Consider the following 15,273-nt stretch of genomic DNA (forward strand, 5'->3'; position numbering starts at 1 on the left):
TTTATAGAAGTTTGTGATAAGGTCTAGGTTATGTACTGCACACGCCTTAATGACTACCGCAAGGCAGATATCCCCCTTGCAAGCAGTAGGTCTGAAACTGGACAGTATTTCAGAGATTCCTGATTCCATTACTTCACTAAAAGAGAATGGTGAAAACGTGGGAGAAGGTGGGTCTTTCTTGGAAGTGGCCCAAGTGGGATCCTGGACAGTGCAATCAGCCTTTACCTTTTCTCTGATTATGTCAACTTTGCTTGTCATAGCTTCCTGTATGCCGACGCACTATGTGGAGTCCTTAACAATTTTAGAGGGGGCAGGGCCTTGGGATTCAAGTTCTTTTAGAATTTTGAACAGTTCTCTGGTGCGAGGTGATGCCCCAATGATTCTGTTGTCATACGTTTGTTTTTTTTTGCCTCGCAGACTGCCATTTTAAACTGTTTGGTGGCACTAGTGTATTTATTCTTATTATCCAAGGACTGGCTATTATTCCAGAGCTGGAATGCTCTGCTTTGGGGGTTCTGTGTTTAAGGATATCAGCGGAAACTAGTTTTTGGATGGTGTAGCCTTGGTGAGGCGTGTTTATTCTGGAGCTAGTTGGTTAACTACTACAGTGAGCATGGTCTGATAGGCTTCAGCCATGTCTATAGCACTGTTAAGGTTGGGTACATTATTGAGTGTAGGTGTAATGTATAGTTCCAGTGCAGCTGGGGTGAGCGTGCATAGGTTCCTGCATTTTGACTAGCTTTTGACCACTCAGTTTTTGGTGAGTTGGGAAATGAGAGGTAAGGAAAAATGTATGAAGAAATGGTCTGACCACGGACAAGGTATTATTTTAATATTCTCAAAGCAGACCTTATGTGTAGCCAGACAGTCCAGAGCTCTTCCTTTATCACGAGTGGCTGACTCCACATACTCACAAAACTCCAATGCAATCAGTGTGGAGTTAACAAGATTGACCATTTTATCAATAGGGTCCAACAGCCACAGGCTCAGGTTTGTTTGTTTGTTTGTTTGTTTTATTTCTATAGCGCTCCGGACCCAGGAGTAAAAGGGCGCTTAGTACAGGTTACAAGGCAACAGTACATGGTAACAACAATAACAGTAGGGCAGCAGATATACACAGAATATACAGACAGTAGAGGTGATAGCAACCAGATAAAGACAAAATGAGACCTATGCAATATGTACAATTTAGAGCTAAGTCTAACTTAACGGTTGACTTTTTGTCAGAAGCCACCCACTGGCAAGTTTCCTGAACGACTGGAAGGATTTGGAAGACTTAATATTCAGTGGCAGGGAGTTCCAGAGTTGGGAGGCGAGGACAGTGAAGCTCGAGCCTCCGGCTCTTTTAGAGGTAAATCTAGGTACTGTAAGACATACGGTATTGGACGATCTCGTGGTTCTGATGGAAGATTTCATGGTGAATTTATCTGTAAGGTAGGGGGGGCTAGATGGTTGAGAGCTTTGTAAGTAAAGCAGAGGGTTTTGAGATCAATTTTATGTTGGATGGTAAGCCATTTGCATGTAGATCTAGTGGCAGAGATGTGCTCAAACCTGGGAATGTTTAGCGCTGCCCGTAACGCATTATTTTGGAGGACTTGGAGTTTACTTATTATCGCTTCGTTGGCACCTAAGTAGAGGCTGTTGCAGTAGTCTAACTTAGATTGTATAAGAGCTCTAGCTAGCGTGAGGCAACTGTTAGAGGAAAGAAATGGTCTACAAGCTCTAATTAGTTTACCTGCATAGGCGGTGGCTGAAGCAGTTGAGTTGACTTGTTTAATGAGGTTAATATTGGCATCGAGATAGAAGCCAAGTCTTTTCACATTTTTGGCGACTGGGATGGTATTGCCATCAATTATGATGTTGAAGTAGTTGGGACTTAGTTTTTGTAAGTTGTTCGGTGAACCAACAATGAGCAGTTCGGTCTTCTCGTCACTTAGACAGAGGCCATGTGTGGCCATCCATGCCTGGATGACAGAGAAAATAAATGTCATTGATCCTGGCTACATCAGTATTGTAATATTGTAGTATCTGGGTGTCATCCGCGTAGTTTGTGTAGGTGACACCCAGACGGTCCAGTTTATCAAAGAGGGGCTTTCTAAAGATATTGTATAGGGTCGGTGAAACACAAGAGCCTTGTGGGACACCGCAAGTGATAGGGATGGGGTCTGCTGCAGCCACCGGAGAGAAGACTCTCATGGTTCTATTGGCCATGAAGGACTGTATCCACGAGACAGCATAGGGGGAAAAGTGGGCGGCAAGGGAGAGGTGGTTGCAGAGTATCTTATGGTCAACCAGATCGAAGGCTGCTGAAAGGTCTAAGAGGAGTAGGATGGCAGCCTTGCCCTTATCTTTAATTTCGTCAATCTGACTTTTAAGATCAACAAGGGCGGTTTCTGTTCCATGTTGAGGTCGGAACCCAACTGACGGAATCCGAGTATTTGGTTGGCCTCTAGGTAATGCCGAATTTGCAAGTAAGCAACTCTGTCAAGGATTTTTAACAGGAAGGGAACGGTAGTGATAGGCCTGTAATTAGTAGGGATGGCTGGGTCCAGGGTCTGTTTTTTTAGTAGCAGGAGGACCCATGACTGTTTCAAATTGTTGGGTACCGAATTGGTAGAGAATGACACATTTATGAGCTTAGAAATGAAGGCGGCGAGGTCTCTTGCTGCATCTTTTATAATCTGTGCAGGGTAACTGTCCACTTTGCAGTTTGACAGTTTGAGTGAAGTTATGATTTTTTGCACTTCTAGTGCGGTTACTTTTTTGAAGGTGAAGCCATAGTTAGTGTTAGAGGTGGTGGGTGGGCTAGGGAAAGGGGGGCTAGAGGTGTGGCTACTATTGGAAAGTTGTAGTCTTTTATTTTCAATTTTTGTTTGTAGGCCAGTGATTTTGTTCGCAAGGGCATCTTGGATACTAGTGCACCAGAGTTGGTCTTTCACGGACAAGTCCGTAGGTGGAATGGGGTTTTCTAGCTCCTTCAAGATGGTGAATAATTCTTTGGTATTGGAGATAGCATTGCTTATTCTTGTATTATAGGCATCCTTTTTTGTGCAAATTATTTCTTTTTTATATAGGGAGGATGCATTAGTGAGATTAATTTTATGTTCCTCTGATGGGTTCATTTTCCAAAGGGTTTCCATTTTGGACTTTTTATTTCTTAGAATTTTAAGTTCTGGTGTGTACCATGAGTTAAGATGTGCTTTAGGTTTACCTTTACGTAGTTTTAGAGGGGCAACAAGATCAATAGCTTTGGTCATGGCGTTATTGTAGGTGTCTACTGGTAGGTTAAGGTCCGATGAGTTGGAGACCATATTTAGAGTGGGTAGAACCAGTGGGATGAGGGCTTCAGCGGTGATGTTCTGCTTATTTCTCGTCAGACATGCTGGTGCTGGTGGGCACTGTCTAAGGTGTGGGTTATTAGCACTGATGTCAAATGAAAGTAGGTAGTGGTCGGTCCATATAAGTGGTTGTGGGTCCTTGCAGATAATGTTACAGTTGTAGGCAGCGAGCCAGTCTAAAGTTCTACCTTTCTGATGTGTGGGTAGGGTGTTAAATTGAGTGTAGTTCTGTTCGCGAAGTGTATTAGCAAGGGAGGATGCTGGAACGTCATGAGGATCGTTGTATCCCAAGTTAAAGGGCCTCATTACGACCCTGGCGGAAAGTGACTGACCGGACCGCAACAGCGTAAATAGCGTTTCCGCCATTGCACGAAGGAGCAAAGTGCGGCCAATCACGACCCATCGGGCACGAGCATTACGCCATGGCGGAATCCGAAAGGCTGCGATGGCGGAAATGACCCCAAAACGGCCCTTACCGCCGCCGTACGCTGCACCAGGTGCAATACCGCCACCCATCTTAGCGGTCACCGTAATGAGCGGTCACCGTAACGAGCGTGCACCGCAAATTACGGCCACCGTAAATATACGGAAACGGAAGTAAAAGCATGTGGCCGGAACGGGAAACAGCACGCCGCACAACTATAAAATCCGAATCCCAACACAACCATAAAAAATCCGACCCTGACACACATCCCAACCCGTTAGCAACCCCAGTTAAAAAAATAAATATGGGAAAGGTAGCCAAGAAAGCGTGTGACCGCAAGCGGCAGGTACACTTCTCCCGAGAGGAACTGACCGTGCTCACCGAGACCCTCCAGGAAAATTCCGCCGTCGTCTTCTCCAGTCAAATGACCAGGACGGCCCTTGCCAACAAGAAGGCCATATGGGCCCTGGTGGCACAGCGCGTAAGTGCGGTGGGGACAACACCCCGCACGCCACAGCAATGTCGCAAGCGGTGGGACGACCTGCGGATCCGCGTACGCAGCATACTTTCTGCGAACAGGAACATCGCCACAGCTACCGGGGGGGGTTCAGAGTCGCCCATCAAGTTGACCCCCTGGGAGGAAATCTGCGCCTCCACCATAGGAATGGAGAGCATAGAGGGAGTCGGAGGGATGGAGAAAGGAGTGCCGACATCCGGAGAATCAGGTAGGTTGGCCAAGAGAAACAATGCGAAATCCACAAACCACGAACATGTGCAGTACCATGTGACCCCATAGTGCAATACATACTTTGCCCTGACAGCGCCCTCTAAAAGTCAGAATGAACAAACAAATCAATCAAGAAGCCATAAACAACCCCTACATGTGCAGCATGCACCCCCTAACTGCATGCAGCCAAATGAATGCATCCTCAATCCACACGAAAATGAGACCACCTCCAAGGCCCAGTCCCAAATCAGCCTCATGTACCACCCCAATGCATTTGATACGTTGCCATTCCAAATCCGACAGACCCATAACTAACGCTCGCCCCTCTTTACTCCACCACAGGGTCCGATACCAACGACGAGCTGCAGGACACCCCTACCAGCACGCCTGCAAAGAGGGCCAGGACCAACGTCCCAAGAGCCTCCACCTCAGGTGCAAGGATCAAGACACGGCAGCAGCAGGAATCAAGTGGCAGCACACTGGAGGGGACTGCAACAGGCACCCCAGCAGCCAGCAAGTCCACAACCCCAGCACCACAGGTCCCCCCAAAGAACGTATCTGATGGCACTGCCTCTGGTGGTAGCAGCACCATAGGTGACACAGCTGTCATGCCAGCATGCTCCGACACGGAAAACAGTGCTGGCGACGTAGGTACCATCCATGACCTTTCCCAATCCCCCTGCATGTTCCATCCCCTACACCATGACGAAACCACGCAGGGGCACCCTGAAGACGACGACTGGCCAACCCCCACAAGTCCTGTGCCAAGGCAACATGTGTTGAGCAGCCCCCCTGTCACACCACCGCAAATGTCCATGGCCCAGCAGAGGCAACAGTCCCTCGACCTGCTGATCGAGCAACAGCAGGAAGCGTCCACGCTACTCAAGGACCATGCAAATGAATGCGGGGGTTCCAGGGCAGCCATGGAAACATCCACCGAGACACTCAGGGCACAAATAGAGAAAAGTAGTGAGAGCCTCAGGGGAGAAATGGAGAGAAGCACCGAGAGCCTGAGAGCACAAATGGAGAAAAGCACCGAGAGCCTGAGGGGGGAACTGCATGCGACGTCCAAAGACGTTTGTGCTGAACTTGCTGCTGTGCGCCGTGTGCTCTCGGAGCTCTCACAAACCCTCAGAGACATGCATGGACGCGAGCAGGCAGAGACATCATCCGTGGCAAGTTCCGTCCAGGGCAGCCCCCAACGCAGATCTGGCAGGAACCTGCGCTCCACGGGCAGGGGTGCCCCTGATACCCGTAGAGGGGGCTTGCAATAGCGTCTACCCACGGACAGCATGCATATTTGGACACTGGTGTTGGGGGGGGAGGTAGTAGGGTGGAGGGGGTGTGTTGGGCTTCACTGGGTGGCGGGTCCATAGGGTGTATAAATCAAATCACATTAACAATACAGCACCTCATTATCATCCAATGACATGTGTGGACATTGATATTTGCGTACGAGGCCTTCATAGGCGTACAGTCCACAATGTGCCTGTACTACACACACACAGTGCCACAGGTCCCCTTTCCGTGTAATAGGCACCATGCGTGGTTGCTAGAAGCATGCATCTATGATGCTCTGTCGGATTGCACGTACATCCTGTGCCTCATGGACTCCTTGAGGTGCCTCCACATCCCCACCCTCATCATCATCATCATCTTCAGGTGCATGCAGTACAGCGTCAGGGGGCATGGGCACATTCCTACGTATGCACATGTTGTGCAGCATGACACATGCCATGACCATCTTAGAAACCTTCTCATGGCTGTACATGAGTGCCCCGCCAGACCTGCTGAGGCTGCGGAAACGAGCCTTCAGTAGGCCGAATGCCTGTTCAATGACCACACGGGTACGTGAGTGGGCATGGTTGTAGTCCTCCTCATGCTCGTTCTGTGGGTTCCGGATTGGTGTAAGGAGCCATCTCTTCAGTGGATACCCGGCATCACCTGTATGAGACGAATAAAGGGTGTCAGTGGAATGATAGTGCTAAGTAGCCCCCCCCCCCCCTGCAAGGTCATTGACGCATCAAATGGGCCACGATGTCATGCATGGAATGAGACTCACCGAGTAGCCAGGATCTGTGCCCTGCGTGTCGCTCCATGTAGCGTGGTATTCTTGTGTTCCTCAGGACCATAGAATCATGGGTAGATCCTGGAAATCTGGCACAACAATGCGTAAATATCTTGTTGGAGTCACACACCATTTGCACATTGATTGAATGAAATTGTTTCCGGTTGCGGTACTGGACCTCCATGGCATGTGGGACAACCAATTCAACATGGGTGCAGTCGATGGCACCAATGCAACCCGGGATGCCGCCAAGTGCATGGAATCCCACTTTAGCGTTGGTAATCTCCTGGTACGTGCGTGGTAGTGTGATGTGGTCGTCGGCGTGCTTCAGGAGGGCATCGTGCACTTGGAAGAGTGTCCGTGAGAACAGTGGCTGTGAAATGCCATGCAACTGTCCCACTGTGTGCTGGTAGGTGCCTGTGGCCAGGAAGTGGAGTGCAGACACCACCTTCAGTAGGGGTGGGATGGCGGTTGGGCTATCTATCATGCTCACGAGGTCAGCATGTGTCATGTCCACAATGGCGATTATGGTGTCCCGGTCCAAACGGTAGAGGGTGTGGATCTGCTCAGCAGTGAGGTTGAACGGATCGGCTCGGAGGCGTGGGATTGCGGGCCGCCTGCGTGGTGGTAGTGGCAGTGCTTGTGGGCCTTGCTGACCCTGCCTTGCCCTCCTCCTCCTCCTTCTCCTCCGTCTCCCCTGTGCGCCCGGTTGTTGTACCTGTTGTTGTTCGTCGTCTTCTTGTAGTTGTAGCACTTGCAGTGCTATCTGGTACCCCAGGCCCAACATCGCTAGTCCTGCCGGTAGCATTTTGGAGTGGGAGTGGTTGTGGGAGGGGTTTGGGTCTACAATATATGTGCTGTCGGCCTGTATGGCCTCCACCTGTGCTGATTGAATGAATCTGTGGCAGATGCAATCCCTTCTGGCCGAGCACGTCCCGCACGTAAGGCTGCATTTGGCCGCATGGCATCTTGGGATTGGAATCATGTATCAAATCCCGATGGCAGTGTGATGTACTTTGACTGATTTTCATGCTATGCTCCCATTGTTACACATGCTATGATTGCAGCCGCTTACATACCTGTGAAGAGTCAGTGGTATGTAGGGCTCGATCGATGGCCGACCCTCATGCAGCACAGTAACGTACTTCACCGACGGGCGTGGCGTGCCATTTGTGATTGCAGCCAGTTAGCATCATGACACACAGCCGCACTACATTGATGTAATTGTGAATGCAAGCGTTCACAGAAGCCTTTTCGACGTAATGTTGCAAGTGAGGAATTCGAAGGCCAGCATTTTGGGTTTTGAAGTAGCGGCGAGGATACGCCCACAGGTCTGGCTGGAAATGTAACGTTCTATTGTAGAATGTCCTTGGGACATGGCCCATAACGAGCAGGCAATGAATGATATGAATTGAATGGGATGCGCAACAGCGTAGTGGACGATAAGGCAGGACGTTCCCAAATCCATCTTGCTTCACAACACTACAGATCCGGCCAGGGGCACAGTGGTTTTTGCGGACTGCATTACGCACAGACGCGATGGAAGTTTCACATATTATGTGAGTGAATATTCATGCGTTTTCATTGCGGGATGAGGGAATGATGTGTGGATGCATGGACTGATGATTCCGTTTAGGGTCTGCCATGTACATGGGTTTTTTGATTCACTCCCCTTCCCCTGCGTTATGTGATGCAAGGCTGCCATAGTGGGACATACGTCTATCTGCCCTTGTCGGATCCTCCCTGTCTCGACGCGCCTTCATACACTTGTGTCTAGGCACGTTACTAATCCCATGTCATGGGTTCTATCTTGACGGACGCATGCACAGTAACCGACGTTGACAATGGTGTATTTAGCTCGATTGGTTTCGTTATGATTCGATACTGATTTAGGGGTGTGTATATTCCTTTGGAGTGGGCTAGCATGCATATGGGTGTGGATTTGGTGTGTTGAATGAAGATTGTAATGCATCATGAGTCCCGTAATGCAATCGGTTAATTTGTGTTTCTTTTGGGTGACAGGTATCTCCTGCCCTATTGCAGATGCCATCTCTACGCCACTCCTCCAGATGGTTTTTACTCTCGACTCCTGCAGCTTCGGGTGAATCAGTGGAGCACCATTTCGATCTTATGGGACGATCGCCAATGGGCCACATGCCCTTACGCTGTACTGGTGGCTAGGTGCAACATTTCGGCCTTTCAGCTCGACTAGTGCCTGCCTCATGGGACGGACCTGCGGTTCTTGCCGCTTCCATGTTGCCTTTTGGAACGTTGATGTAGGCCCTGTGTGCCATGATGGTACAGGGCGTCACACAAGTGGAAGCCGGTCAATTATTGCAGATGCAGCCCTCGGTGATGATGGTTGTTTTGGTGGTATTTTGCAAATTGCTGTGGGGCCTTTGTCATTTGGATGTGCATTTAAATTGTATTCCGATATTTGTCGTGTTGCGTTGTTCTTTGCAGGTGATGTGGCGATTTTCGCTTTGTGGCGGTATGTATTGCGAGATGATCTGCATTGTGTTCCGCCTTCTGAGTTGAGTTGTGTGGTACAGTACTGGCCGCGTTTGCCTACGTAGCACAGTATGGTCACGGATAGGGGCTGCCATTGTGACTGTTTACATGATGTGCTGTTCAGGGGCGGGGGATTGGCTTTTGGCCGACTGGTGCCTGTCAGCCAGGTCGATTGGTGGAATGATGGGTTGTTCAGAATGTGGCTGGTCACAGGTGACTGTGTTTGCGTGCGTTTGTTGGAGGGGGACTGGGGTCATGTCCATTGGAATAGCTTCTGTATTGATGCCATCTGTGCCCTGCAGCTCCCATCGGCCCCTCTTGGGATGAGCCTGGCTGCTCAGTCACTCTGCCGACTTGTGTGGTACATGCTTCTGCTGATGGTTGGTTTGTTTACTGGCATGAGTACAGGGCTGGTGCAATCCCCCTCAGGATGCTGTTTTGGATGTTGCCTTGCGCTGGTGGCAAGCGATGGGGGACTACTGTTGTTTTGTGTCATGTGTTCTTGATTTTCATTTTGATGTATTGTACCTTCACATGCCTGTGCTGCGTCAGTACGGCTATGGTGACATGCCGTACATGGATGCCCACTCACGGGGCGCTTTGAGCCCCTGCATGCTTTTCTACGTTGGCATGCATGGGTGAATTGTGGATTTCACTGGTTGCATACTGTGAGTACATTGCGCCTGCCAGGAGTTGTGCAATGAGGCCAGGGAGTGGAGTACAGGCACTCAGTGGGCCATTTACGGTTGGTTCGCGTTGCCGTATTTCTCGCCATGGCGGAATGGTACTTTACGACGTGCTTGATGGCGTTCAGTACATGTCCGCTAGGGTCAGAATTCGCGTACCGTTGCGCCATGGCGGTGATTCCGGTTTTGCAAGGCGCGCGTGCGCGTACTTGGTGCAGTTAGCGTTGCCGTTCACTGCGGTGTCGCTAATGGCATCGTACTTTACGGTGACGGGTCATGATCGCAACGAGCGGTGTTCGATGGCGGTATTGCATTTCCGCCATCATTTTTCCATTTCCGCAAGGGTCGTAATGAGGCCCAAAGTCACCTAGAATAATGTTCTGTGATAAAGGTTTAGATTTTTCAGCTATGAGGGAGGTTATGTCTTCCTCAAAGGAACCTATGGGACCAGGAGGTCTGTATATTAGTTCTAGGGTGATAGTATTCTTAGGGGTGGTTTGAATTTTAATGGATAGATGTTCACAGGAATTTAGAGGAAGGGAGGTCACAGATCTAATGTCAAGCGTGGATTTGAATATAAGTGCTACACCTCCTCCACGGGCATTAGGTCTGTCGGCCCTGAGGATAGAGTAGGAACCGCGAGGGTTAGAGAAGGACCTGCTGCAGCATGAAGCCAGGTTTCTGTGGTGGCGAGGAAATCCAGGTTTGCTGAACAGATGATGTCGACAATTTCCGTGGGGTGGGCCACGAGGGATCTAACATTGAGTAGGGCTCCTTTGAGTGGTATAGTATTTGCAATAATGTTTTTATTAGTGACTTTGGTTGTAGGATTATTGGTCATTTTGTTAAGTAAATTACGGGTCATGAGGTTAGGGTAGGCTGTAAGACGATGTACTAGCATATTACTTGAATTCTGGATATTGTCAGAATGGTCATCTGTGACACGGTCAGGTCACACAGAACTGTGTTTGAGAAGGGGGAGGATCACATCACTCAAATGGGTGAGGGAATCTGGTGTTTTTTCAGGGGGGCGATAGATGAGAATGATGTTATTGGTGGTGTTAGGATCCATGGACAGTTTTGCAAGTAAGAATTCACAGTTTGCCACAGCACTACCAGCAATTTGGTGGATCTGAAGTGAGGCTCTATAAATCAAAGCTACTTCCCCCACCCCGAAACACCCTGTTGGCGGTCTGCCTGATGAAACTTTTTTAACGCAGCGGGATGGCTAAGGCATCAGCAGGCCCGTCAGCAACGTGAATCCAGGTCTCTGTAATGGCACATAATGTATTCTGCCACTACCGAGCCATGTTTTAGCAGAGAATGGGTATTAAGCATCATGCAGGCTAAGGTGTTCTGGTGTTCTGTTTTTGCATCTGGGGGCACGGATCTGTACTGTGTTAATGGTTTAAATTTCTAGCTTCAGGCTAAGGGGGTGATCCTGGGTTAGGGGATGGTGGTAAGGATGGTTACAAAATGGTCGATGGAATCATATCACATGGCAGCAGAATTCCACCAAACCCTTCCCATGTATGACTTCTGTGGACGCTGAGTTACCTTTACTGGAAACCAAATTAGTATCAGGTCTTGCAGGCTCCATAGACTCGTTGGAGCTCTGGTTGAGTCCTGTTTTGTTTTTTGGCGCGGGGTTGGACAAAAGTGCCATGTCTATATATTTCTGCACTATAATAGACCTTTTGGCAGAGTACTTAGCATGAAATGCACCTGAATCAATCATTATCATGAGGAAAAGATGTAAGGGCAAAACAGTACGTGGGTACTTTCAGAGTAAACTCAAACGGGCCTCCTTTCAGAAACTGGACGCAAACCGGCGATAACCGCCCTCTCAAACGCGCCAGTGCTAGCGCACCACCAATGTCGTTTTGGGGGGCAATGTAGTTCAAAGGAACTACAGATGACACAGACAGCACAGGGCTGTCAGAAATATGCAGCCAGCAAGTATCAGGGGCATGCCTCTCAAAATGGAGGCAGGAGCCAAAGTCGGCACTGCCGGCTAAGTTTACATCTCTGCTTAACAGAAAGTAGTAGATAGCAGTCCTTACTGCTTGGAAGTTATTGGCATAGCACACAATTTCAATTCTAGAAAAAGTGCACATTTTCATAAATGTACATTCACTCAAGCAGACAGTAACTAAAGTAGTATACTTAGATGACCTGCTGGAAAGCCAATCTGGGCCTGCTGGGTCTGCAGCTGCATTATTTGTTTTCCCTCGATCACACTTCTGAAACCACCTATGGTGCATAGAAGGCACAGGACTCCTGATAAGTGTTGCTTTTGGGTCCCCGCAATCATGCATGAATTCAGGCATGTGCTGTTTCCAACCGGCCACCATTCCTGTGGGGCAGCCTGGCAGAACTTTCTATTGCTGAAAGTGGATGATTGCTCTTGATCTCCTTGTGGTCGCTCTGGGGAAGAAATCACACACACACCTATCAGTTCCCAGCTTTCCTAAAAGTATTCCTCTCCTGCTGTCCAGTTATGAGTTTATATGGGTTGGTTATGTGCCTCAATCCCCTTTGTTTGACTGTGTCCTCCTCTTGTGAGGCTCCCCCCCCTCACATGAGAGCATTCTGTCCCATTCCATGTTTCTCCTGTGGCGGGTTAAGGCATTTCTGTCAGGGGGTCAGGGAAGTTGTCGGGTGCCTTTAAGTCTCTACACGATGATTACAGCAAGGAACGCATTATCTGTGCCTTGTTTTTGTAGTCCTGGTGGCACCAACCCCTCCCTGTCTTCTATGTCCCTCTTCCCTTTCTGTCCGACTGCGGACATCCTTGTTTGGTGGGGGTTGGGGCACCCCGCATACTTGTCTCCCCGAATTCAGCTGGGGTTCTGATTGTACTTCTCTTTGCTGCTGTCTATCCTCTTTTGAGTTAGACTGTCTTTGTACAGAAATCAGGCAGGCGTTCCCTCCTCTCTTCTTTCAACATTTTTCTGAGAGCCGGTCCGTTCTCAGTATGTGACTCTGCGACCTCACAGATTTCTTAGTGAATTTATATTGTTGCCTTTCTGCTTGGACTTCCCTTAAATCTGTTTTTTCATACAGATTTTGTAGCTGGAGGTAACACAGGTGCCCCACCGGCAAACATGTAGTTGTCATGCAGATGGGGATCTACAAACTGGCTGGGTATCCTGCAGATGGTAGTAGAGAGAGTTTTGAATTGCTTGACATATAGTAAACAAGATTCCAAGAGGATTCCGATATGAGAACATTTTGCATTGCGGTATTAATAGTCCAGATATTGAGCTAATATTATTGCATTTATCAAATATCCCTATCAAGGAATCAGGAGCTGGGTGTGAATACTCTTCACTAACGGGAGGCAAAGGGAGGTTGCTCTCAAAGTAAGATGTGTTTCGTGTTTGCACAGCTGGATGGACCCCTTGTCCGTTTGCTAGGTGCAGTGTCGGGACAATGGGCCTCATTATGACCCTGATGGTATCCTGGCGGTAACTACGCCAGCATACTGGAAAATGCTAATACCATTTCCGGCATTCGGTCTGGCGGCATTGCCGCTGGATTGCGAGTGATGGTGTAAATCCCCATTCATAGAGTCCCATAGGAATCCATGGGATGATTTGCTGTCTTTACCGGCACCGGCAATACCAGTGGCGGTAATTATGGCATTTATTTCCGGTAAGGTGCCTGCCATACCTCCAGCTTTAAGCTGGAGGTAACACAGGTGCCCCAACGGAAAACCTGTAGTTGGCTGGTCCGGTAAAGTGCCGGTGTATGTTAATTCCAGCACTTTAATACCGGACCGGCCGACTTAGAATGAGGCTGAATATCTTTTGCATAGTTCTAAGTTGGTTGCTGGTATCTTTTATTTATTTCAAGTTGGTTGGTTGAAGAGCGAGAACTCAATGAATTACATACATGCATATTTCACTAGGCAGTTATGTCTGGAGCCCAGAGACCCTGATAAAGGTTGGTTTAGTTATATGCATACTACTAAGTTTTAACTAGCCTGTTAATAAGGAATATAAAACATTTCCTTTTCTACACCACTAACTAAGGCTGTGCATCTTCATGAAAAGGTTTGAAAATCCCTGATTATGTTGCACGACGAGGCCCACGCCCCTTGTTAATGACAAAAAGTGGCTTCATAATGAGCCAAACTCTGACATCGGAACATGGAATACTGAGGCAATGACACTATACTGAGACATAATGGGTCTTTGACATCATAATGTAAACTGTGCAAAGGTTTCATTCAAGAGATGTGCAGGTGAACGAAGACATCTATGGAGGTAAACGGGGACTAGGATGGGTGTTTATAAAATAGAGATGACTCTCCAATCCAGGGCTTCTGCCAACTACTTCCATTCTGTCTTTCAGAAGCCTCATCTTCCACCTCATTGCAAATGTATTTGAATTCAGAGTTGTAGAAAACTAGCCATCTCCGATTTAGCAGATCACGTGTGTGTCTGTTTGTGCTTGCAAGTGTGCTGACATCTATTGAAGTTTCTGCTTACTGTAAGGGTGCAGAAGTAAGACTCGGACACAAAGGTGACATCATTTTGGTTGTAAGCTTTTATTAACCAATAAAATGGTTGGAAGAACGACCTCTCTCTCCCTAAAGCTAAGAGGGGTTTCCCTGCCTGAACTTCACCTTATTCTTAGCCTTTCAAAAGGGATGTGGGTCCCAGGCTCGCACTGAGGTATTATACCAGCTTGCTGTACTCTGCTGCCAATCATGGGTGTTTCCCTTGTCTGTCTCTGTTTCTCTCAGGGTCCCAGACACTCTTGTTCTCTGGCGTTCGTATGGGTGTGGGTCCCAGACTCGCGATGCAGTTTCACAATAGCTTGGTTTGCTCTCCTGCCAAGAATATGTTTCCCTCTGGAATGTCTCTGTTTCTCGGCGGGTCCCAGACCCTCTGATTCTCTAGCTCTTATATGGGTGCGGGTCCCCGACTCGCAATAATGTCTCTTGTCTGCTTGGTTTACTCTCCTGCCAAGCACACACCTGTTTCTCTCTCTCTCACCGCCCCAGATTATTGTACTGTGGACATCCCACCCTGGCCCCATGAGAAAGTCTCCCCATAGGGGAGAAGGGCAACATTCTCAGATTCTTCACATTACTTTCAGCAGCACTGCCATCTGCTGACAGTGCTCCCATCCATTAGTACACATCTGCGCTTGGCAGAGCTCTCAAGTTTCCTAATTCCATGGCTTCAGAAAGCCGTCCAGTCCTGTTCATTTTTTTCTTGGAATTGTGGTATTTGTACTCCTAAATGTAAAGTGGAAAAGACAGACAAAACTACAATTCCCAGAATTGCAGGAGGGCATATATGGATTTTGTCTCAAATGGAACTTGGAAACGTGAGAGCTCTACTTGGGCCCTTTTCCCAAAGACATCCTAAGCCTTTTATATTTGTGGATATTTTTTCAAGTGTTTTTAATGCTTAACTGTCCAATGGAAGGCATGTTCTGAGTGACTGTTGGGCATCTTGATGGTCCCTACAGTCGATAAGTACTTGACAATCATGATCAGAGAT

General features: G+C 48.3%; 1 protein-coding gene across 3 annotated transcripts in view; it reads left to right on the forward strand.

The window, feature by feature from the left end:
* LOC138504113 (myosin heavy chain, cardiac muscle isoform-like) overlaps positions 1-15,273 on the forward strand; it is a 610,907-nt gene that overhangs the window by 335,538 nt on the left and 260,096 nt on the right. The window lies entirely within an intron of this gene.

This window comes from Ambystoma mexicanum, chromosome 11 (genome assembly GCF_040938575.1).
Source record: "Ambystoma mexicanum isolate Mex_15411 chromosome 11, UKY_AmexF1_1, whole genome shotgun sequence".
Taxonomy (NCBI): Eukaryota; Metazoa; Chordata; class Amphibia; order Caudata; family Ambystomatidae; genus Ambystoma; species Ambystoma mexicanum.